The following is a 25,582-nucleotide window of genomic DNA, read 5'->3' on the forward strand; positions in this document are numbered from 1 at the left end:
ACAAAAATCGACTCCATATGGGATTGGATATATGGAATTGGAGTACATTTGTAGCAAATTTTGCCTTTTTTTAATAATGGACTCAGTAAATCTGTACAGTGTCCTGGTCCAGCGGGCAGGCTAGTATTCCATGGCCACAGGATGGGAGCTCTGCTGGCATCCCCAGCAAGTAGGAGGCAGTTTGCTTAAGAGGGTCATTCAAATTCAATGGACCTTGCAAGCTTATGTAAACTTGTTGCTTTTTAATGTTTTAGTATTTTGCTCTGTGTCTTTGTATGAATGAGCATGTGGTGGATTTTCTTACATGTGTTATTTGGTACGTCTATAAAGATTATGCGAATAGCCTGTAATTCCTCCCCCCCACCCCTCTCGCTCGATAGTACGTGCTCTTCTGTAAAATCCTACTTATCATAAGTATATAACTAATATCTGGCCTGAAAAACTTTAAATTGTACTTTTATGTGAGACACTAACTTTTAGAATAGAAGTCAACTGGAAGGCGAAAAAAGATGCTGAAGTGTTTTCATCAGTGGTTTTGCTTGTAAAACAGCTAGTGGTTTCTGCATTATTGAATGGAGTTTATAAAACAAAAGAGGGGGGTGGGAACTTTTCCTGAAGCTTATTCCTCTTAGGGCTTGTGCACACGCTGTGGATTCCATTGCGGAATTTTCCACAGCGGATTTGATAAATCCGCAGTGCAAAACCGTTGTGGTTTTTCCTGCGGATTTATCGCGGTTTCTATTGCAGTTTCCTCTGCGGGTTTTCATCTGCAGATTTCTATTGGAGCAGGTGTAAACCTGCGCGTTTTTTTCCGCAGCATGTGCCCTGCGGATTTCATTTCCCATAGCTTTACATGGTACTGTAAATGCATGGGAAACCGCTGCGGATCCGCAGCAAAATCCGCAGCGTGTGCACATACCCTTAGGCTATGTGCACACGTTGCAGATTTTGCTGCAGATCCGCAGCGGATTTGACGCTGTGGATCTGCAGCTGTTTTCCATGCGTTGTACAGTACCATGTAAACCTATGGAAAACAAAATCCGCAGTGCACATGCTGCGGGAAAAGAACGTGCGGAAACGCAGCAGTGTTTTTCCCCAGCATGTCAATTCTTTGTGCGGATTCTGCAGCGGTTTACATCTGCTTCTCAATAGGAATCCGCAGGTGTACAACCGCTCCAAAAACTACAGTAAATCCGTGGGTAATCTGCAGTGCGGATTTTGCAAAAAGTGCGGGAGAAATCCGCACACCAATCCGCAACATGTGCACATAGCCTCAAACTTGTGGGGTTCACCCGCGTGGGAAAAAAAATCAAACTCTTGGCTGTTTATATGCATCCGAAGTTTGTACAGGCCACAGGTCTCCTGACCTGAGCTCGATCCTCCTTCGCTAGTGCAAAATGCATCCATGAATGTTGAGCGTATGAAGCTGGACTTAGCGATACCCTTTTGCGGTATCTGAGATCACTTTGTTATAAGGGGGGTGAGGTGGGCCATTGGAGTTGACTTTTTTGAAGGGGGGCTGTCTATTCTTCCTAATTATTGATTGCATCGTTTTCCTGCTTATTAGGATCCCCATTGATCATGAGACAGAGTCCTGCTAGACAAACATACTACAACTTCAAAGGTCTGTTGCAGTAGCCCATTGTTTTTTTTTTTTTTTCTTCTTGTGATCGCTTGGAGGCCAACAAGCAATTAGTTGTAGAACTTTTGGGTTTCTGCTATAGATTTTCATTTTAATGGGACTCTCAGCACAGAATGACTGTCCAAACAAAGTCCCTCCGCTCGGTGCTTCACGGCGTGGCCAGTGACTTGCATGCACATTCCCACCAGTTTGTTTTCCCTCTATCTCCATCCCCCTCTTCTATGATTAACAGCTCTGGCTTCATAGAGCCAGAAAAGGAGGAGATAGATGAGGTGTATTTTTAAACATTTAGCCCCACCATGATGCACCGAGCGCCTGTACTTGGTTTGAACAGTCATTCTCAGCTGACAGACTCCCTTTAAACTGCCGGTGGTAAAAGAAACAATTGGTCCCATTCTGTGCCACGATTTCTGTGCCACGATTTTCAGCTGTAACATTTTGACCGGCAAGTCTCTTATTGAAGCAATTTTTGGTAACTTGTTACTCACCTGAATTTTGATGTGAAATCCGATCAGATTCTGTGCCTAAATCAGAGTAGAACAACCCTGTGAAAGTACTTGAAGTGCCTATTTGCTATCACACTGAACGGAGTCTTCTTGTGTGTAGTACCGTGTGCCGTCTTTACCCAACGTGTACCCCATGTGCTGGCATTTCTCATGCTCTCAAGGATACAACATGTACAGTCCCATTTTAGACATTGCTGACTAAATTTCCTGTACAGTAGTCAGTGCGCTACAGATCTATTCCGAAATGCAGCGACTTTTGTAGTGACTTCCAATATTAAGAGGAAAAATATGGAAGCCCATAGAGACGAATATTATGCACAATTTCTATTCGGTTATATCATGATATACACTACCATTCGAAAGTTTAGGGTCATCCAAACAACTTTGTTTTCCATGAAAACTCATACTTTTGTTAATCAAATGAGTTGCCAAATGAATTTATAATCTAGTCCAGATATTGACAAGGTTTGAAAAAAAAAAAAAAAAAATATATATATATATATATATATATATATATATATATATATATATATATATATATATATATATATATATATTTTTTTTTTTAATTTTCCCCTTCAAACTTTGCTTTCGTCAAAGAATGCTCCCTTTGCAGCAATTACAGCATTGCAGACCTTTGGCATTCTAGCAGTTAATTTGCTGAGGTAGTCTGAAAAAATTTCACCCCATGCTTCCAGAAGCCCCTCCCACAAGATGGTTTGGCTTGATGGGCACTTTTTGCGTTATATACGGTCAAGCTGCTCCCACAACGGCTCAATGGGGTTGAGATCTGGTGACTGGGCTGGCCACTCCATTACAGATAGAATACCAGCTGCCTGCTTCTTCCCTAAATAGTTCTTGTATAATTTGGAGGTGTGCTTTGGGTCATTGTCCTGTTGTAGGATGAAATTGGCTCCAATCAAGCGCTGTCCACAGGGTATGGCATGGCTTTGCAAAATGGAGTGGTAGCCTTCCTTATTCAAAATCCTGTTTACCTTGTACAAATCTCCCACTTTGCCAGCACCAAAGCAACCCCACACACATGGCGTCAGGCACTCTTCCAGCATCTTTTCAGTTGTTCTGCATCTCACAAATGTCCTTCTGTGTGATCCAAACACCTCAAACTTGGATTTGTCTGTCGATAACACTTTTTTCCAATCTTCCTCTGTCCAATGTCTGTGTTCTTTTGCCCATATTAATCTTTTCTTTTTATTAGCCAGTCTCAGATATGGCTTTTTCTTTGCCACCCTGCCCTGAAGGCCAGCATACAGGAGTCGCCTCTTCACTGTAGACGTTGACACCGGCGTTTTACGTGTACTATTTAATGAAGCTGCCAGTTGAGGACCTGTGAGGCATCGATTTCTCAAACTACAGACTCTAATGTACTTGTCTTGTTGCTCAGTTGTGCAGCGGGGCCTCCCACTTCTCTTTCTACTCTGGTTAGAGCCTGTTTGTGCTCTCCTCTGAAGGGAGTATTACACACCGTTGTAGGAAATCTTCAGTTTCTTGGCAATTTCTCGCATGGAATAGCCTTCATTTCTAAGAACACGAATAGACTGTAGAGTTTCACATGAAAGTTCTTTTTTTTCTGCCCATTTTGAGGGTTTAATGGAGCCAAGAAATGTAATGCTCCAGATTCTCTAGCTCAAAGGAAGGTCAGGTTTATAGGCTCTCTAATCAGCCAAACTGTTTTCAACTGTGCTAACATACTTGCACAAGGGTTTTCAAGGGTATTTTTAACTATCCATTAGCCTTCTTACGCAGTTACCAAACACAAAGTACCATAAGAACACTGGAGTGATGGTTGTTGGAAATGGGCCTCTCTACACCTATGAAGATATTGCATAACAAACCAGATGTTTGCAGCTGGAATAGTCATTTACCACATTAACAATGTATAGAGTGTATTTCTGAATCATTTAATGTTGGCTTCATTGGAAAAAAAACAAACTGCTTTTCTTTAAAAAATAAGGACATTTCTAAGTGACCCTAAACTTTTGAACGGTAGTGTAATCTGGATGTAATTTGTAGTGGGTTTTTTTTTTTTTTTTTTTAACGGGCTGGGAGGGTGAATTTATTACAATTAGCGTGGGATCTATGGTGGCTGTGCTATGATCCCCGTTGTGGTTTAGCAAAAACATATGTCAACCAGTGGACACCCATCTTGGGAAGCCTTATATTCAATTTCCAGCTCAGGAGAGGAAGGCCACACCCCAGCCTGCGCAGAATGCATTATACAAAGAAAAAACACAAAAATTGAGCTTGACAAGCTCAAAGTACCAAATACTGTATTTTTCGGACTATAAGATGCACCCGACTATAAGATGCACCCAGGTTTTAGAGATGGAAAATAGGGAAAAAAATATTTGCAGCAAAAAAAAAAAAAAGTGGTAAAATTACTATTATATGTGGTGTTATTATATATAATAGTATGTTGTTATGTTGGAAGCTACGGGTAGAAGATGGTGTTGCAGGACCAGTGTGGTGGCTTTAAAGTACTATATGAAGACGCTGGAGGGTGAGTATAAGAATGGGGGCACAGGGCTTCTATTTAAAGCACCACTCCAGAAATGAAAAATAACACTGGAGTGCTGCCTTAAGATCCCATTGGGAGAACTAGAACTCCCAGCATGTACTGCAGATCCTATGGTATGCTGGGAGTTATAGTTCACCACAAGAGTGGCAGAATGCTTTATTGTGTGTTGTAAAGAGGTGGTGAGGTGAAAAGCTGGAGCATCCCATGACTGCACACAGAGCCCTCCCTCTTGTTGCCTCTCCACAGCACAGGTCATAACAGGAAGCCAGCAGATTTGAGTGGGGAGTCTGAAGGACCTGTGATGACATCAGAAGAGGGAGGGCTCTGTGCCGTCATGTGATGCTCCAGCCCGCCCACTTCATGACGTCACACAGGTCCTTATGCCTCAGCATCTAGCACAGCCTGGCAGGTATGCAGCGATCTTGTCCCCTCTGGCCCCTGCTGCTGCCCCCTCCTCCACCGGACACAGATCTCCCCAGCTGCTGCAGGAATCCAGGGTTAGGGAAACCATGTGTGTCGCTGCTTAAGTGAAGGAGTATTCAATGGCTGCTCCCTGCTTACTGCTCAGCTGACAGGTGGGCGGGGAAGCAGCTTATGAATATTCACTGCACTTTAATCATCAGGACCAGTGGATTCCAGGCAGCTGGGACATTTTTCTGCCTCCTGCAAGTGGGATCACAGTGCGATCCCACTAACTGCTGCCCCCCTCCCCACATGCTACATTCCGACCATAAGACGCACCCACACTTTCCTCCCAAATTTGGCGGAGAAAAAGTGCGTCTTATGGTCCGAAAAAAACGGTAAGTTTTTTGTTTGCACTTGAAGAGGTGGATAGATAAGTACTTAGGATCTCATCCGTTATCCAGAGTAGAGCACTATTACAAAGAGCTTGTCTTGCTTTGGAGGACCAGGTGTCTTTGTACATTACATGGACAGCCACTTTAAATAGAAAATGTGTAATGCTTCATTTCTCCTCCGGAGGTGCTGTAGGGGAATTGAACTCTCACTGATCAATGGGTTGCTAGTAGCAGGACAGCCTGTGTCTGGGGAACCTTTTGACTCATGTCATTGTCCACAGTTCTTGTCTTTGGCTGTAGAGACCTTTTGCCTACAATCATCTGGTAAATATGTAGACTATAATCTACACTTTCATCCTTTCAAAGTTTAGTCTAGAAACCTCATATTTCCAATGATGAATATGCTCCTAAATTTTGTATCTCATGAGTTGCTCCAACTCCTTTTTACCTTCTAGAAATTATTCCAGTAGTCCTTGTATTAGGTCAGTGGCAATTTTGCATAGACTGGCTGGGATGACTTCCAAGTTGCTTATGCGTCTTACCATTTGTGTTCAACTTTTTTTTTATTAGCTCCTCCCATTGCTGGGCTATTTATTTATTTATTTATTTATTTATTTATTTATTTATTTTCAAACAGTGGCCAAATAACAATCTCTTTAATGTTAAAATACCTTTCAAGGATGATTAACAGTAAGTTAAATAATTTACTAATATTTCTATAGTTGGTGAATAGCGCTTCCAATAGTTAGGCCAGCTCCCTTCTGTCTGTACATGGGAGTTGAGGGCTGGTTGCCTGCAATCACGTCTTTGACACCGGAATTGTTGTCCACGGTCGAGCAGAGGACTGGATGTGCGGTGATCAGGGAATCTGCACCAAGAAAAATCTATTGCTAGGTTATCCAACTTGATCTTTTAGTCTTAATTTTAAGTCCTTAAGTTTCTCTCCTTGAGTGATTGTTTCTACAGCCTGCAGTACCCCCTGTGAGGCCTAACCCCAATGACCAGCTTAAAGGGAACCTGTCACCCCCAAAATGGAAGGTGAGCCAAACCCACCGGCATCAGGGGCTTATCTACCGCATTCTGTAATGCTGTAGATAAGCCCCTGATGTATCCTAAAAGATGAGAAAAAGAGGTTAGATTGTACTCATGCGGGCGGTCCGATCCGATGGGCGTCGCGGTCCGGGTCCGGGGCCTCCCATCTTCTTATGATGACGTCCTCTTCTTGTCTTCATGCTCCGGCGCAGGCGTACTTTGCCCTGTTGAGGGCAGAGCAAAGTACTGCAGTGCGCAGGCGCCTCTCTGACCTTTCCCGGCACCTGCGCACTGAAGTACTTTGCTCTGCCCTCAACAGGGCAGACAAAGTACACCGGAGCCGCAGCGTGAAGACAAGAGGACGTCATTTGATGAAGATAGGAGGCCCCGGACCGCAGCGCGACCGCCCCTGGGTGAGTATAATCTAAACTCTTTTTTTTATCTCACCTTTCAGGATACATCGGGGGCTTATCTACAGCATTCCAGAATGCTGTAGATAAGCCCCTGATGCCGATGGGCTTGGCTCACCTTCGATTTTGGGGGTGACAGGTTCCCTTTAAATCATACATTGTATGGAAGTGCCTTTCTGACAGTATTCAGTAGTCTTTCCCTGTGGACTTTTCTCCTTTGCAAGTCATTCTTAGACTTCTCTGTGCTGTGTAAGATGAACGGTAATATCACCAGTGAGGCTTTACACACAACACAGTGATGGGAAGCAGATCCGCTGCAAGAAACCTTCCATTCTGATAATTTACAGTGTCTGCTTCAGATATGATGTGCTGGCTTCTGTCCCAGGCCCCCTGACAGCTGCTCCAGCTACACCTTGTGTCTGACCCTTGCTGTCTTTGGTCAATGCCCCAAATGACTGGGGAAGAATTACTATTGCATTGTGTACCGACATGTCCCAGGAATAGGACACAGAGTGAATATTGTTGGTGCAGTCGCTCTTCTCCATTGTCCATATGCAAAACTGCTTGCCGGCATCATGGATCTATTTTCAGGGCTATTAAACATGATGCAAATCAATTGCTGGGAAGTTCAGAGACAGCATCTGCCCTTATGAGCCCATCATATGTCATTGATTGAAAGAACCTTGAGCTTCACATTGTGGCCATATTTGATGTTGGTTGCAGCTATTTTTTTTTTTTTTCTTACATAATGGCGACACAACAAGCATTCCGTGAAGAACAATTTTTTTTGTTTTCTTTTCCTTCTCAAATTCAATGGAAAATGGACCATACCTCAATATATGTAAAGTAGCCTTACTCCGAAGTAACGGTTTCCCAAGCCATTTACTTCTAGATCAGGTCGTACAGGAAATTTCCAGATAAAATTGGTGTTAAATGTGTAAACTCTTACTTGTGGTTTATACTTGGACACTTCAATGTGTCCCTATCTTTATAAGCATCGGTCTGAGGCAGGTCTTCTGTGCATGAAACACGACCGCTTTTCCTGTTCCGTCACGGCGAACGGCTCCATTAAGGGGGCTGGCTGACTGCTGGTTTTCAATATCTGTCATCCCCCTTACACCTTTTGTCAAAGCTAATGTATAGAAAGAGAAGGGGGCTGGCTTAGGTTTTAACTTGGGCTGTTAACCCGTGACGTTGCTCATGTACGAGTTCAGAAAAGACTGCCTGGTATCAGACACAAGTCTGAGGTGACTTATATTTTTTAATTTTATTTATTCTTGCCAAATTCCTCCTCATGGCAAAAATAAAATAAAGAAAAATCTAACATGAGACCAATGTAAGTTTTTTTTTTTTTTTTTTTTTTTTTCTCCTCCCCTTGGGGCCCCAGATGGTCTCCGAGTCGTTTTTTTTTTTTTTTTTTTTTTTTTTTTTCCCCTCTTCTGATTGGGAAAAAAAATGAATAAATCGAATTCTGGTTGATTGAACACGTGACCGCTATAACTATATCATGCGTTGGTCGCCACTTTTTTGGAGTGTTTGGTTAAAATTAAAGTGCAGTCTTATTTCTTGAAATCAATTTTTTTTTTTTTTCCTTCTCGGGTTTTTTTTAAATTTTTTTTTGTTTTTTGTAGCCTTGAAGAATGATCCCTGTGTTTTTGATGTCTGCCGGCTGCAGCATTCTCCCATCTTTTCTGACTGTTGCATGACGCAGGAATGTTCTCCATATATCCAGGCGCACAGAAGTGTTTTGCAGCTCGCTGGTGTTTATGGGCCTGGGTTTGGATAGGTGCCGCTCTGGCTTGCACGCTCTAAGACGTAGTTATTTATAGGACCTGGTCACAGATCCTTTCACTTATCCTCCTGTATTCTTTATCTAAATGTCACCAGACACATGCTAAACCCTTTTTAAGTTTGGTCAATTTTTGACCGGAGTGATGATGCTGATTAAATATGCATATAATACAGTATGCCCCCGTGTTCCTTGTTAGTGATTTAGCAATTTCTGAGCTAGAAACAACCTAACGAGTCATTGGAGTGGTTGTGGCGTGCCAGGGCTCTGGCCCTATTTTTGCAAAGGCAAGTTAATACGAGGTCAGGTGGGTGAGCCAATCCTAATACGTTCACTAGTGCATTTCAGAGGTCATGTTGGGATTTCTTCTTTTGTCAAAACAAAATACTACTTTTTTTTTTCCCACAAGCAGCCAAATTATTCAAGGAAATTATGAAAGTGGAAAGAAAATGTGTGCTAATCAGTAGAGCGTGGTCTGTTGCGTGCTGTCTCCTGTATGCCGACAGTTCGTAACCTCATGTGCCCAGATATGGGGTTACGTGCTGCTTTTATTACTGTGGATTTTTAAGCCTATCCCATAGCTTCGGTTGTACGTTGCTTTACCCATTGCATTTGGGATAACCATATGGGCTCCTTCAGACGTCTATGATCATCGGTCATGGACTGGCTGCAGACAGATTCCTATCTTTGTGTGGCTGTTTTGCTCGGATCAGCAGATGTGCCGCCAGCCTGTGCTTTGAGATCGGATCGACGTCTGATAGAGCCCATAAAGAAGTCTTCTGCTTTTGGGGAACCGACCCTATATTCGCCTGCTGGAGGTTGTTTAAAATAAATAATGTTTTATTCTCCCTCCCTGTGTCCAATGCTGAGTCTCCACTGCTGGTCACGGTGTCTGCTATCGCCTGCAGCGCTGATGTCACGTCGGCAATTCTGCAGTCAGTCGGTGAGCTCAGCGCCTCGTGCTGTCAATTCAGGCAGATCCGCCGAGCTCAGTCATTGGAGAGGTGTTTTCCAAAACAAAAAAACATTTTAAGTAACCAGTTATATCACCAATTTTGGTAGTGAGACATACACACAGGAAAACTTGCCACCAAGTGGTGCACATTTTGCTGCAAATTTTTGGCCACAAATGCTGTTTGCAAAGAAAGAGGTGACATTCGTGCTGAAAAAAAAAAAATAGGCTACATGTATGTAAAGGCTGCATTACAGGTCCGTTTCTGTACACTTTATCCATAAGATGCCAGGAGATTTCCTCAAATGTTATCCACTATTTTATTAAACATATTATAGTATCAGACCAGTGTGGATTTACCTTCATAACGGTTATTGTGTATATAAACTATTTCCTGAGATCATTGATGGCCACATGTACCCCTGGGTGCAGTCAAACCGTTATGGGCAGTAGCCATAGTTATGTGCGCCCCTCTCCTCTCTTATGGGGGCACTGTGCTATTAAGACGCATCGGCTACTGTACATTCCTCTTTATGTTGTGCATTCATATCAGTTTATTACCACTGCCTAGATGTCGTGTTTTTTTTTGTTTTTTTTATGCCTTTCTAGGGCACGTACTGCATTCAGGATTTCTAGAAATGCCAAGTGATGACCCTTATATGAATTGTATTGGCAGCCACGCTGGTTTCTTTATTTTAATTTATTTATTTTTTTTCAGGAAAAAAAAAAATCTTCGTTTTCTATTCGCCACGACAGCACCCACTAGAGAGAGGGGATCCGCCCCTAGGAACAGGAAACCTACAGAGAGATAAAAGGGGCGGCCCCCCCTCGCTCCTCAGTTGGTTTCCTGTTCCTAAGGGGAACCCACAGAGAAGACTCTATGGACTTGTTAAGAAGAGGAAAACTCGCCTGGATGCCACCTGTGCGTCTCTGCTGAGCGACAGGGGCTCCAGAGCGAGTAGACAGTCGGGGGTTCCTGCTGGCTCCCCCCTCATCTGCTGCGGTCTGCTGGGAGGCCTGAAGTTAACAACGATCTCCCTGCTGGGACATCGTTGTAGGGGATGACCGGTGGAGCGGTGTACCTGGTCTGACCCGGACCTGAGCCAGGTAACGGTGCCCTCCGGATGATGTGGAGCGGTCGTCGACTTTCCCCCGGTCCCTCAGGTATGGCGGCGACATGGTGCAGGAGTAGCGCTCTCGGAGACTGCCGACAGGCTGCAGAGACGCCGGCGCATGCGCGGTACAGCCAAATCCCGGATGTAGTCCCCTGAACCTCTGAGGTCGGCGTTCTATTTCCGGGGGAACCGCCATGCTGGATTCTTCTAGGCGGTTTTTGTCCCCCTGACGCTACACTGGATCTGAGCAGGTATAATAAAAAAAAAAAAAAAGTCAGGAAAGGGTGTGGTTGAAAAGTCCCTGCACTATAAATTGCATTTTAGCAGTGCAGAGAGCGCGCTATCATGTCGTCCCAAGAGGAAGTCTGTGAGCGCCCTATGGAGGAGCCACTAGTACCCGGTGGTGAAACCAGAAATAGGAGTAGTGGACACTCGAAAAAGAGTGACTCCACTGACAAATCGGGAAGGAAGTCGTCCCGTTCCACACCCCAGGCCAAGCAAACCCAGCAATCGGTATACAGATATACTTCTGGGTGAGTGTATATATAGCTTCAGGGAAGCTTATATTGTTTTTCTTTGCTTATGTTTTTTTAGGCAAAGAGGACGGGGAAAACCAAGCACAGTGTGCTATATGTACTGAGCCCCTGCCTGACTCTTATCTTAAAAAGCTGTGTCAGGCTTGTATAGACAGCACCTTGCGGCAGGAGGAATCCGTTAAGATGAATGAGATACGGCTTATAATTCGTGAAGAGCTTCAGTCGTTAGGAAGTGGTCCCTCCGTAAATATTGAAAGGAGAAGTAGGAGAGTGTCCTCGCCTAAAGCGGACACATCAGCAGAGAGTGGGGAGGTGGACTCAGATGTCTCTCAATTGTCTGGTTCATCAGATGAAGAGGACTATGTCTGTTTTCCTACTGATGGCGTTAACAACTTGGTTAAGTCAGTAAGGAGTACGATGGGGTTGTCTGAGTTAAAAGAACCCCAAACACCACAGGAGGTTATGTTCGCTGGTCTCTCTCAGCGAAAAGGCCGCGTATTTCCGGTAAACCAGGCCATAAAAGACCTCGTTAAGAATGAATGGAGTAAGGGACAAAAGGGGTTTGTGCCAATATCCTGTAAGAGACGCTACCCCTTCGATGACGAGGATTTGAATTCCTGGGCTAAAATACCAAGTTGCTGTGGCGTCTACATCTCGCCGTTCTTCTTTACCTGTGGAGGATGCAGGTTCGTTATCCGATCCCATGGATAGAAAATTAGACGCACTTCTTAAAAAATCGTGGGAAGCCTGTGTCATTGCTCTCAAGCCAGCAATCTCCGCCACGTGTACTAGCAGGTCTATGCTAGTTTGGCTAGAGCAGCTGGATCAAAATATCAAGAGTGGTGTGTCCAGGGAGAAATTACGTGCGTCTATTCCCTTGATTAAGGGTGCTGCGGCTTTTATATCTGATGCCTCAGTAGATTCTCTCCGCCTGGCGGCCAGGACAGCTAACCTCTCCAATACTGCTCGGCGAGCATTATGGCTAAAGAACTGGAAGGGGGATGCCCAGTCTAGATCCAAATTGTGTGCCATACCCTGTCAGGGTGAGTACCTCTTTGGAGCCGTTCTGGATGATATACTCACTAAGGCGGGTGAAAGGAAGAAGGGGTTTCCTAATCCCTTTGTTCCTTCTTACAGAAGGGCATTCAGGAAGCCATCATTTGGCAGGAAGGGAGGCTTTAAGGACCAATGGAGAAACAAAGAGTTCAGGCAGAAGGGCAGTTTATTCAACAAGCGTCCCTTCAGACCAGCAGAAAAATTCCGGGAACCTTATTCCACCAGTGGGCGGTAGACTTCTAGGATTTATTAATCAGTGGAGGAAGATAACTGTTAATCCATGGGCCATAAATTTGATATCTTCAGGCCTCACCCTAGACTTTATCCGAACACCTCCGGACTCCTTCCTGCTCACCTCCCTAAAATCCAGACTACAGCAAGAGGCACTGGAAATTGAAATTAAGTCCCTTTTGGCCAAACTGGTCTTAATAGAGGTTCCGTCGTCTCAAATAGGGAAGGGGTTCTACTCCCCCTTGTTTCTGATTACTAAACCTGACGGATCCTTTAGAACTATATTTAATTTAAGAAAGCTGAACACCTTCATTAAACCCAGAGCATTTAAAATGGAATCCATTCGGTCAGCCATTAAAAATTTGTTTCCTAACTGTTACATGGTAGTACTGGATCTTAAAGATGCTTATTACCATCTTCCTATACACCAGTCACACCAGCGGTTTCTTCGGGTAGCATTTTTTATAGATGGTCAAGTTCGTCATCTACAATACAGGGCAATACCCTTTGGCCTATCTATGGCTCCAAGGGTTTTTACTAAATTACTGTTGGAGGTAATGTCCTTTCTGCGATTAAAGGACACACTGGTCATTCCATATCTGGATGATCTCCTAATTGTGGGAAAAAATGCCTTACAGGGTGAGCAAAGGTTGGAGGAAGTGGCGTTTTCTTTACAAACGCTTGGCTGGATTGTCAACTGGGAAAAATCCATACTCCAACCTGTTACTTGTCAGAAATTCCTAGGACTCCTTCTGGATTCAGTTGACCAAGTATGTTGGTTGCCTGATGATAAGAAAGCTTCCATAATTGACAAAGTGGGTTTAGCAATCAAAAAACGTAGTATGTCACTGAGAAGTGCCATGTCGTTGCTAGGTTCACTGACTTCATGTATCCCTGCAGTTAAATGGGCGCAGTTTCATACCAGGCAGCTCCAGAAATTTATATTACAGGAGGACATTAGAAGTCGAGGACATTTGGCTCTGACAGTTTTCCTAACGTCAGAAGTAGTACACTCCCTTACATGGTGGTTAAATTGGGAAAATCTGTCAAAAGGGGTATCACTCCTTCTAGAGTAGTGACCACAGATGCTAGTCCTGAAGGCTGGGGGGCACATTTTTGGGATCAGGTGGTTCAGGGTCTTTGGTCCAGATCAGAATCTGATAAATCCTCTAATGTTAAAGAATTAAAAGCCATATATTATTCCCTACTCCACTTTCTTCCCCAGCTACGAGGCTCTCACACAAGGGTCCTCTCCGACAACACCTCTGCGGTGGCCTATCTGAACCATCAAGGAGGTACACGATCAGACACTCTCATGGAAGTCACATCAGACATCATGATGTTAGCCGAAATCATCTGTTGTCCTTGTCAGCGGTGCACATCAGAGGCATAGACAACTTTCGTGCCGATTTCCTCAGCCGTCACACCCTTCATCAAGGGGAATGGATGCTCAACAGGAGAATTTTCAGATTGATAACAACCCGGTGGGGCATACCTCAAATAGACCTATTTGCAACAAGGTCCAACCGTCAGGTCAAAACATTTGCTTCTCTGTGCAGACTAGACAACCCGGACATATTCGATGCCCTTCAGGTGCCATGGACATTCGACCTAGATTCCATGGAGGAAATGCATAAGCTATTACCAATAGTAATAAGAAAAATAAGGGAGGAAGGGGCAAGAGTTCTGTTGATAGCCCCGTTTTGGCCCAAAAGGCCATGGTTTTCATGGCTCAGGGCGATGTCCACTACAGACCCTTGGATTCTGCCTCAGACCAAGGACCTGCTGTCTCAGGGACCGTTTTTCCATCCTCAAGTAAAAGGCATGAATCTGACTGGAATTTGAGGGGCAATTATTAAATCTAAGAGGATTTTCTAGTGGATTGGTAGATACCCTCATGAAGAGTAAAAAGCCTTCTACTACCAAAATTTACGTCAGGGTCTGGAGAAAATTCCTGGAGTTCCATAAAACACAACTTTCTTCTGAGGTGCCTATATTTTCAATATTAGAATTCTTGCAAAAAAAGCTTGAATTGGGGCTCTCTGTAAACACTCTGAAAGTTCAAGTTTCAGCTCTAGGGGCTCTCTTCAGTTATGATATCGCAGGTGATAGGTGGATATCCCGTTTTATATCTGCATGTGAGCGGTCAAAACCAATAAATATACCACAGGTGCCTCAGTGGGATCTAGCTTTGGTCCTGGATGCATTGACACAGAGCCCGTTTGAGCCTCTACATACAGCCTCCTTGAAGAACATCTCCTTAAAAACGATATTAGTGGCATTGGTATCTGCTAGGAGAGTAAGCGATTTACATGCCTTATCAATAGATCCTCCATTTTTATCGGTGACACCTGATAGGTTAATTTTGAAGACAGACCCATGTTATCTCCCTAAAGTGGACACTAGTTTTCATAGATCTCAGGAGATCTTATTACCTACCTTTTATAAAGACCACTCAACTCCAGAAGAAGTAAGACTTCATACCCTAGATGTTAAAAGAGCTGTTCTAGCCTATTTAGAGAGAACTAGGGACTGGAGGAAGAGTAGGGCTCTCTTTGTGTCTTTCCAGGGTAAAACCAAAGGTTCCAGAGTCACAAAGAACACGCTATCACGCTGGATCAGAGACGCCATAATCCTAGCGTATAAAGCTGGAGGAAGAGATCCTCCGATGCATGTAGGAGCACACTCCACAAGAGCCTTGTCGACTTCCTGGGCAGAAAGGGCGAACGTACCAATAGACCTTATATGTAAGGCTGCAACCTGGTCTTCGCCTAGTACCTTCTATAAGCACTATAGATTAGACATATCTGCTGCTTCTGATCTAACCTTTGGGGTTTCGGTTCTTGACTCGGTTAACCCACCCAATTTATAGTCTCTGTAAATCTCTCTAGTGGGTGCTGTCGTGGCGAATAGAAAATACCGGATTACTCACCGGTAATTCTCTTTTATAGAGCCCACGACAGCACCCATTCACATCCCTCCCTTTTCCTTTATTTAGTTGCACGTGGTGCCTTGGTAAGGAGGTGTAAATAATAGTATAATACAGTATAAGGTTGTAAATATGTATATATGTCTGAACCTGTTAACTAAAATTTGGCGGCGGTTCCTCCTATTCTTTGTAAAACTGAGGAGCGAGGGGGGCCGCCCCTTTTATCTCTGTAGGTTTCCTGCTCCTAGGGGCGGATCCCCTCTCTCTAGTGGGTGCTGTCCTGGGCTCTATAAAAGAGCATTACCGGTGAGTAATCCGGTATTTTGCTTAATAGAATTTTTTTTTTTTTTCTTTGCAACTGACTATGCAGTAGACTCCTCCTCCAGGATTTGTATTTAATATCACTGCTACGTTTTCGGGAGCAATGCTCTCTAATGTATTAGCAAACAAGCTCCCGCACTTGACGTATTTGTCTTGGAGCTATTCGAACATGTTGAAAATCTGCTGTAAGATGTAACCTTAATGAACCTAGGAGATGTGTGAAATATTTATGCATGCCGAGCAAGCGGTGACAATAAGACACTTCTCCGGATAATACCTCCTAGAATTGCTACAGCGTGTTCTCATGAATATTGACTCGACCTGCAGAATTGCAGCTACCGACGGGTGGGCGATACCCACTTGATGCGCTGTGCTAGGAGTTAACAAGTTGTCTTTTACACTCCCATTGTGCTTTAATGCAGATTCTAATTTATTAGCAGCATGTATGTAAATGAAATTGTGCTGAGTGTAAGGCTAGGTTCACATTGCGTTAGGGCGATCAGTTTAACGGATCTGTTACTTAGCGGCACTAACGGAATGTAATGGATCCTTTAACGCGCCTATAGACTTACATTATCTTAACGCATCCTAACTAGTGATGAGCGTGTATACTCGTTTCTCAGGTTTTCCCGAGCACGCTCGGGTGGTCTCCAAGTATTTGTTGGTGCTCGGAGATTTAGTTTTCGTTGCCATAGCTGCATGATTTACAGCTGCTAGACAGGCTGTATACATGTGAGGAATGCCTGCTTGTCAGGGAATTCCCACATGAAGTCAGGCTGTCCAGCAGCTGTAAATCATGCAGCTGCGGCAACGAACACTAAATCACGCTCGGGGAAAACCTCAGCACATGACTAATCCTAACGCATGTCAAAATCGGCATGCGTTGGCGATGATGCGTTGCTTTGTGACGCACCCTCTAACGCGGTTTACTGCGTTTTCGGGTAGGTTGGGTCTAACGCACAGCAAACGGATGCGTTCGCTGTGCATAGACCTCTATTGCTAATGCATGCCAACGCAATGGTACCATGCGTTGGCTCGATTCTAGCAAAAAAGCGTTTTTGGGCATCAGCGTTCGCGTTAGTGCCATCCGTTTAACAGATCTGTTAAACGGATGCGCTATGTGAACCTAGCCTTAGAATTGGGGCAGTGATTGCGCCCAGGCTTTGGTGCTTAAGAGAGACCTCCAGTATCGGGGATGTGGCGAAGGCAAGTCCAACTCCTCAATTTTCTTGGCTTCACAGCTCTGGTCACTACTGAGCATGTACATAAAGTGCAGCACAGATTCATCTCAACTACCATATTTTCCAGCATATAAGATTAATTTTTAACCCCTGAAAATCTTCTAAAAAAATCGGGGTCGTCTTTGTTTTAGGGCGGGTGCAGGGCAATCTGTGGTCGCTGTATATGGTGGGGGGGAGAGGTCCTGATGACGAGGTGAGGGGGCTGCTCACCGGGGTATGGAAAAGAGAGCGGTGCTGTGCCCAGAAAAACACACCTTTCACTCATCTGGCCTGCCCTTGTGTGCTATTACCTCCTTCTCTGCCTCTCAGATCTCGCACATGTGCGCCTACGCCGTGTCCCTGTAGTCCTCGGGAGCAAGATCTGAGAGGCAGAGAAGGTAATGGGATACAAGGGCGGGTCAGACGAGTGAAAGGTGTGTTTTCTGGGCGCAGCAACGCTTTTTTTTTTTTTTTTCCCTTCCCCCGGGCGCCTGCAGTTTGCTTCACTTACACCTTCTCAGTGAGGAACCCCCTCACTTTTTCATTGGGACCGCTCCCCCCCACCATATGCGGCGACCGCAGATTGCTCGGCACCCACCCTATAAGATGACACCTGCCATATAAGATGACACCTGACTTTTGAGAAGATTTTATATTTTAACTGTAAAAGTTGGGGGTCATCTTATACACCGGAAAATACGGTAAATGCCGAGTTCCTTAGATCAGGAGCAAAACAGACATTTATAGGACATTTCATAACTTTCTAAACTTATGAAAACCTTTACAACACATCCTGCATTATACTACTTCATCCAATTTATTATATATTTTAGGAGTCTGAGTCAGTCTATTTTATACCAACTCCGACTCCACCAAAATGGGCTTAGACTCCTACTCCACAGCCCTGTCCACTGTTATAGATGGGTCCCAAATTTTGCATTGAGGTGCATTTCTTACGCCCTACTTCATAAGATATTGATGGACCACTAGATAAACGGGTCTTGGTGAGTTGCAGCCCCCACTTGTATCCTCTCCCCAGTGACTGTTTACAGATCGGAGACTATATAATTAATAGCTCATTATACATTAACTTGCTCCTAATAAGGTTAGTTAACTCGCTGACCCCATTTTTTTTTTTCCCACCCCTTATCACCCTTTTTAATTTAGGGACATTAAGTAATAAGCTGAAAGATTTGAAGTGAAGCAATCAAAGGGACTCTGTGAATGTATGACATGAAAGCGTCATTTTCTTCTAAAGGTTGCCAGGAATAAGCAATGTTATTCGATACTGGTGGGATCCAACTACACTGGAGACTGCAAGCTGTTAGAAACTAGAGCGAGGAAACGCATACCAGTAGGAATGACAATTTAACCTTGAGATGCAGCGCTGTGCTGCCGTGCCTTTTATTCTCCACTCAGTGATGCTGCTTCCTTGCAGGCGAAAAAAAAAATAAAATAATATATAATATCTGGCATATACGATATGGCAAAATGTCCGCATCGGCAAAAAAACGAGACGTAATTTCTATGATCCGAATACAACGTAGGAAAGAGATAATGGGACGTTGAGGTTATACAGGAATAGTTTGGATTCATCATGTCACTTCGTACTTGGCACCGTAACTTGACTGGCCATTAAAAAAAAATAAAAAATTTCCTCTAATCCTTCCATGGTGGAAAGGATTATACACCTGGAAGGAATATGAATTCTGAATGAATTACAATAGTGCGGCCACTATGTATAACGCCTGCGCTCATTGCCCTCTATTAAACGAGCATATCGGGTAAATTCTCTATGGTCCCTTTTGATCTTTCTCACCTTGATCATTAGTGAAAGTGAAAACTTTCAAAGATGGGTAGACTTTTTCTTTTTGTATTTTTATTTTTTTTTTAATATAGAAGTTCTAGGAAAATTAAAATCTATAACTGTGTGATCTAATGAACTAGTAAAATGTAAACTATTTTGTCCGTACCTCCTTTTTAGACCTATTAGTTTTAGGGTATGTGCACATGATCAGTAAATGCTGTGGGTGGGACTCTGGGTACTTATGCAGCATCCAGATGTTACAGCCTAGTGGATGGGATTTCAAGAAATACCATGCCCACTATGCATCCAGAGTCACCCGCGGAGACTGACATGCGGCGCATCTTTCTGGACCGCAGCATGTCTATTTATTTTCCTTAGACGCAAGTCTCTACAAGACAAATATCACCCGTACAATGTATAGGATGTGGTGAATCCGCACAGTTCAGTGAACACATGTGGATTCACATGCGTTCAAAAGCCGGCAGCGCTTTGGACACAGCAGAGATGCATGTGTCCAAAGCGCTGCAAATTCCTGATCATGTGCACCTACCCTTAAGGAAAACTTTTTTTGTAGTGGAATCTGTTTTGCATTCAGGTTCCCAATTTGCCCGTTCCAAAATAACTAGGCTGTAACTCCTTTTCTTGGTCGATGGAATGAATTGTGGGCCAACTTCCATAATGACTTCCCAATGTGTCATGTCATGAACAGTCTGATATAGCATCAACCCGCTGTGCAGCGCTGTATAGGAATTTCCAAGTAACTGCAGTCCTTCAACCTAGAACTGAAAAGTGACCATACAGTTCTCATGTACAGGCACCCTACATGGTCCCCTCAACTTTGCATCACTGTTTTCTTTGCGTATATTCAACTTTCCGTTCATGTTTCCAAGATGGCCGTCACATTGGTGTTGAGTTGGGAAGGTAGGGTGGCTATACAGGAGACATGTTTAATCACTTTTCAGGGCCAGAGTGGAGGCTTGTTTTTCATTTTTGTGTTTGGGGGGGTTGTTTCTTCCAGGTACTTTGGGTGTGAGCAGAAGCTAAACACAGAAAAATGTACAAACTCTATCGACATTACCTCCTCCAGTGCTGCAAGGACATATATAGGGGTGTTCGTCGATGTACTGTAATATGAGTGTAAAATGGTTGATCCTGGACTACCACTTCTCATATGCTCTTTCCCCATGTAAAACCAAATAAAAAGCATTCACTCCCCTCCCATCGCTGCCTGCATGCTTTCGTATGATGGATCGGTGGCCGCTGATTGGCTGCAGAGTTCTGTCAGACCTGACATCAAGTGAATGCTGGCAGGCGCAGTGCCGACATCATAGGGAAGGTGCCCCGTGGAGTTGGATATGGTTTTATTTTCTTCACTTTTTTTTTTTTTTCTTCGTCTTTCTTCCATGGTTCACGCATTTCTTGAAATTTCTGTATGTTTTTATGAATGTGAATCTGCATTTTCCAATTAGTTGATTGAACTTTTTTCAGTGGTGTCCAAAATATTAGGAACAAAACCTCAGATACAGAAACCATATCTATAAAGGGGACAGTCCTGTCTGGATCATCCAGGACTCATCGGGATAGTACCCTGAGAAACTTCTTACTCAATCAGAACCAAAAACACAAAGTATATAACTCATGAATATATAAAAGAATATATATGTTTATTAATGTACAGAAAAACAAACAAAAAAAATAAATAAAATATATACCAAGAAATAATTACAATCCAGAAAATCAATAGTAATTACCACAGAGTCATAAGACTGTTGAGAAATGGGTGCACCAAAACCAGTGTTGCACCATGGACAAAGAGGGGCATACAATGTAGTAACACAATTGTACTGGGTATCTATATCTTAAAGTGCCAATGCTTTTAATATACCTCAATGATAGATGTTACACAAAGTAAAAGGGATGTACCCTATAGTCCAGTGACCACCGTTCTGTCAATATAAGGGAGCTAGTCCCATGCTGTCCTCTTACCCTTCTCCTTGTCCATGTGTGTCAACACGCGCCCCTACGCGTGTTTCACCCACGGCTTCCTCGGGGGGCCCGCAAAATATTGTAGCCCTTTTAGAACGTAGATGGATAAATCACTCCATAAGCCATCTTCATATTTGCCATCATCAAAAGAACCCAACCTCCAAAAGTTGGGTTACAAAGCAAGAGAAGCATCGGTCCTTGGGTGCTGGGTTTTGTCAACCATTTTCTCACTGGTTGAAATGGCAATTCGGGTGTATGAACCATATTAGAGACTCTTCTTTACCTGCTTTTTCTTGGCATAGACTGCTGTCGGCACTTGATAGGAGGTTCTATTCCAAGGCTTCTGCCAAGGAATAATGGGTAAAATTTGGACTTAAATTTCAAACTTTGGCTTTGACGGTTACGGCAGAAATAACTTCTCTTTCCTAAGTTGAACATATTGGATCAGCCCTTATCTGCAACTTGTAGATGTAAAATGTCTCCATCCCTTCTAATGGTGTGCAGGGTATTGTATCTGGAGACCACAGATCTCCTGTGTATATAATTCCTTTCATTATACCACTATTATTAAGATCTGATTCAGGTTTTTGCCCTCTCATGGGAAGGTAGTGAACGCATATTAAATCGGAGCCAAACTACTACCTTGGTGTCTCCTACCAGCCAATGTGTCTGTTTTAGACCAGAGCTCTTTTTTTTCTTTTTTTTTTTTTTCTTTTTAACCTTCATTGATCAAGTAGTATCATGCAGTTTCGCTATCTTAAATGTAAGTTTTAAGAGACGCACTCCAAGGAAACCACAAGTATTTGGAGTTAGACCTGGTCACACTTCATTTGCCCAACAGAAACTTTACCATCAAGTTTATACTTGAAGGGATTATGGTCAGGTTTGCCCACACTTTTGCTCCTGCCAACTATTTGCTTCCTATTGTAAAGAATTGAAAGGAGGTGAATTTTATTTATTTTTTTAGAAAAATTGTCAACATTTGATTTGCCTCTATGTAGAGGAGCAGTTTCTTTTTTTATTAGTGCAGGTTTGGAAAGAACAAGCTAAAAACTGGGAAGTGGTGTCGGTCGAAGCACAGCTGCTGCAGCCACAGTTGTCACGCTGAGCTCCGTGTCTTGTCCTCTTGTGACTTATCCAGTTGTGGTGATGAATATCTCCGCTATCATGATGTAGACAGACATCAGGGCACATGTTTAACCAGAATGCCCAGTGGACGTCTTGTGCACAGTGCAATCTTGTGTGGAAAACATTGTCTGCTGCGTGTCTTCATATTGGTATAATTGGGAAAGCCTTCTTTTTTTTCACTTGGCAAATTTTTAATGTTTGCCTTTTTTAGATGGTGTACTTTTTTTTTTTTTTTTTTTTTTTTTTTGATCTTAACAATTCCTTTTAATACCATCTAGGGATTTATTTATTTTTTATATAAATGAGACTATAATGTGGGATAACTGCTCGGATGAGCTCCATAATCATATAATGGTCACAGGGGAGTTTATTAATGTCAACGGGAGATAAGGGATGGGTTTTCAGTCCCTTTTTAATGAGTAATGATAAAGGCCAAGATGCATAGTGCACAGCAGTGAAACATTACGACTTTACAGGCTCTTCTAAGAATTACTTGATGACTTCCAAGGAGGGCAATGGTCTGCTAACTATTCCAGAACTGCAGTATGTTTGTTCTTGTGGCATCATTCTTGAATCCTAGAGAGCAGGAATTCCTAGCCTTGTAGCCTTTTTACCATGGTAGACCCTCTAACTAGGGAGCCCAGCAGTTTGAAACCTTACAAGAGTTTGATAGCTAGTGATGTCTTCGGAAGTTTTTATAAGTCGGTCACTTGCGTGGCCAAACTGGCTTCTACTTTTGTTTCCTTTTGGGAATTACCTTTGTCGTATGTGTACATGGGTAGAAAAGGATGCTCTGCTCATTAGAATCTCTTTAATAATGTACTTTTATTTTCTTTGAACGTGATGCTCAAGTACTTTGTATGCTATAGAGTGCTATGGCATCACAACGTTCTCGACGTCTTGTTCTTCAATTTTTATTTTCATTATTTTTTTCGAATTATTTTGTAAATTTATTTATTTTTTTTGTAATCTAGATCTCTATATGGATGATGTATAGCAGAGTGTCACTCATATTCATCTTTCCTAATAGGATTTATGGCTGAAAAGATTGGTCCTGCATCGTGTATTGGGAATATTGTTCATCACAGTAGTCCACCTAGGTTAGGCCTATTGTACGCCCTTTTTTTTTCTTTGGAAATGCAGAAGTGACAAGCCGCCCACCACTTGTATTCATGAATGATGCATTGTTAGGTTAAGAATTATCACCTTCTGCAGAAGCTGATTTTAATGTTTAAGTGATTTTGTTTTAAATTGAGCATAGCTTCCCATTTGTAACATCATGTAGCATATTTAAGAGAAGCAAGTCTGCATCGTAAGAAATTTAAATATGTATATTTTCATCTTTTTTTTTTTTTTTTCCCTTAAACTGCAGTACATTGTGCATAGAGCTAAATCTTTTCTTGAAATGCTTCATTACAAAGATTGTGTCTATGGTTATCCTTGGTCATGATGTAACATAACGGCGCTGTGGAAAAAGTGTATAGCGACCACCAATTAACCGTTTACCGACTGCCACAAAAAAAACGACACCTGGCAGATCTTTGGGGTCTCTGCTGCCGGGGGTAGCCGAGACCCCAAAGAACATGATCGGGGTCGGTTTTTACCAACTCCTGTTTTGAGTTGTTTTGCGATTGCCGGTAATTAACAGTTTACCGGCGACCACAAAAAAAAAAGAAAAAAAAAAAAATGTCTGTCATTCTCTGTTCTGATGTGATCGCACATCAGAGGACAGAGAAATGGGGGGATAGGGGAACCTGTCATACTTACCGCTATCTCTGGATCCTCCTGCGTCACCTCCTGGCCGCCGGCTTCTTCCTCCGGTAAGAAAATGGCAGGCACATGTGCAGTGCGCCTGCCGTGATCTGCCGTCCGGCAGAAGAAGATTCTTCCTCTTGTTTCATTTTGGTCACTGTGATAGGCTCTATTACAGTGATCATAATAAAAAAATAGTAAATAAACCCGACCCCTTTATCACCCCTTAGTTAGGATAACATAATAAAATTTAAAAAAAATGTATGGATTTCCATTTTCCAATTAGGGTTACAGTTGGGCTAAACTGAGTTGGGCTAAAGTTAGGGTTGGGGCTAAAATTGGGGTTAGGGTTAGGGTTGAGGTTAGGGTTAGGGTTGAGGTTAGGGTTGGCGTTAGGGTTAGGTTTGGGATTAGGGTTGGGGTTAGTTAGGTTTGAGGTTAGTGTTGAGATTAGGATTAGGGGTGTGTTGGGCTTAGGGTTTTGCTTAGGGTTATGGTTAGGGATGGGATTGGGGTTAGGGGTGTTTTGGGGATAGGGTTGTGATTAGGGTTAGGGTTGTGATTAGGATTATGGATCGGGTTGGGGTTAGAGTTGCAGTTGCCAAGTTTGCTCTCAAAGTCAAATGGTGCTCCCTCCCTTCTGAGCTCTGCCGTGCGCCCAAACAGTGGTTTACCCCCACATATTGGGCATCAGTGTACTCAGGACTAATTGGACAACAACTTTTGGGGTCCAGTTTCTCCTGTTATCCTTGCGAAAATATAAAAAAAAATTGGGGGCTAAAAAATCATTTTTGTGGGAAGAAAAATATTTTTTATTTTCATGGCTCTGCGTCAAACTTCTGTGAAGCACTTGGGCGCTCAAAATGCTCAACACATATCTAGATAAGTTCCGTGGGGGGTCTAGTTTCCAAAATGGGGTAACTTGTGGGGGTTTCTACTGTTTAGGTACATCAGGGGCTCTGAAAATGCAACATGCCACCCGCAGACCATTCCATCAAAGTCTGCATTTTAAAACGTCACTACTTCAATTCTGAGCGCCGATGTGTGCCCAAACAGTGGTCCCCCACATGGAGTATCAGCGTACTCAGGATAAATTGCACAATAAATTTTGTGGTCTAATGTCTCCTTTTACCCTTATGAAAGTAAAAATTTGGGGACGCAAAGATCATTTTTGTGGAAAAAATGATTTTTTATTTTCATGACTCTACATTATAAACTTCTGTGAAGCAGTTGGGGGATCATAGTGCTCACCACACATCTAGATAAGTTCCTTTAATGGGTCTAGTTTCCAAAATGGGGTAACTTGTCTGGGGTTTCCACTGTTTAGGCACATCAGGGGCTCTCCAAACGCGACATGGCGTCCGATCTCAATTCTAGTCAATTCTGCATTGAAAAAGTCAAACGGAATTCCTTCTCTTCCAAGCTCTGCTGTGCGCCCAAACTGTGGTTTACCCCCACATATGGGGTGTCGGCGTATTCAGGAGAAATTGCACAACAAATTTTGTGGTTCATTTTCTCTTTTTACACTTGTAATAATAAAAAAAATTGGTTCTGTAGTAAAATGTTTGCAAAAAAAAAAGTTAAATGTTCATTTTTTCCTTCCAGATTGTTTCAGTTCCTGTGAAGCACCTAAAGGGTTAATAAACTTTTTGAATGTAGTTTTGAGCACCTTGAGGGTGTAGTTTTTAGAATGGTGTCAAGTTTGGGTATTTTCTGTCATGTACACCCCTCAAAGTGACTTTAAATGTGAGATGGTCCCTAAAGAAAAAAAAATGGTTTTGTAAATTTTGTTGTAAAAATGAGAAATTGCTGGTCAACTTTTAACCCTTACAACTTC

General features: G+C 43.0%; 1 protein-coding gene across 4 annotated transcripts in view; it reads left to right on the top strand.

The window, feature by feature from the left end:
* Nucleotides 1-25,582, top strand: part of JAG2 (jagged canonical Notch ligand 2) — an 85,229-nt gene that overhangs the window by 16,298 nt on the left and 43,349 nt on the right. The gene's annotated exons all lie outside the window — the stretch shown is intronic.

This window comes from Ranitomeya variabilis, chromosome 1 (genome assembly GCF_051348905.1).
Source record: "Ranitomeya variabilis isolate aRanVar5 chromosome 1, aRanVar5.hap1, whole genome shotgun sequence".
In the NCBI taxonomy this organism is placed as follows: domain Eukaryota; kingdom Metazoa; phylum Chordata; class Amphibia; order Anura; family Dendrobatidae; genus Ranitomeya; species Ranitomeya variabilis.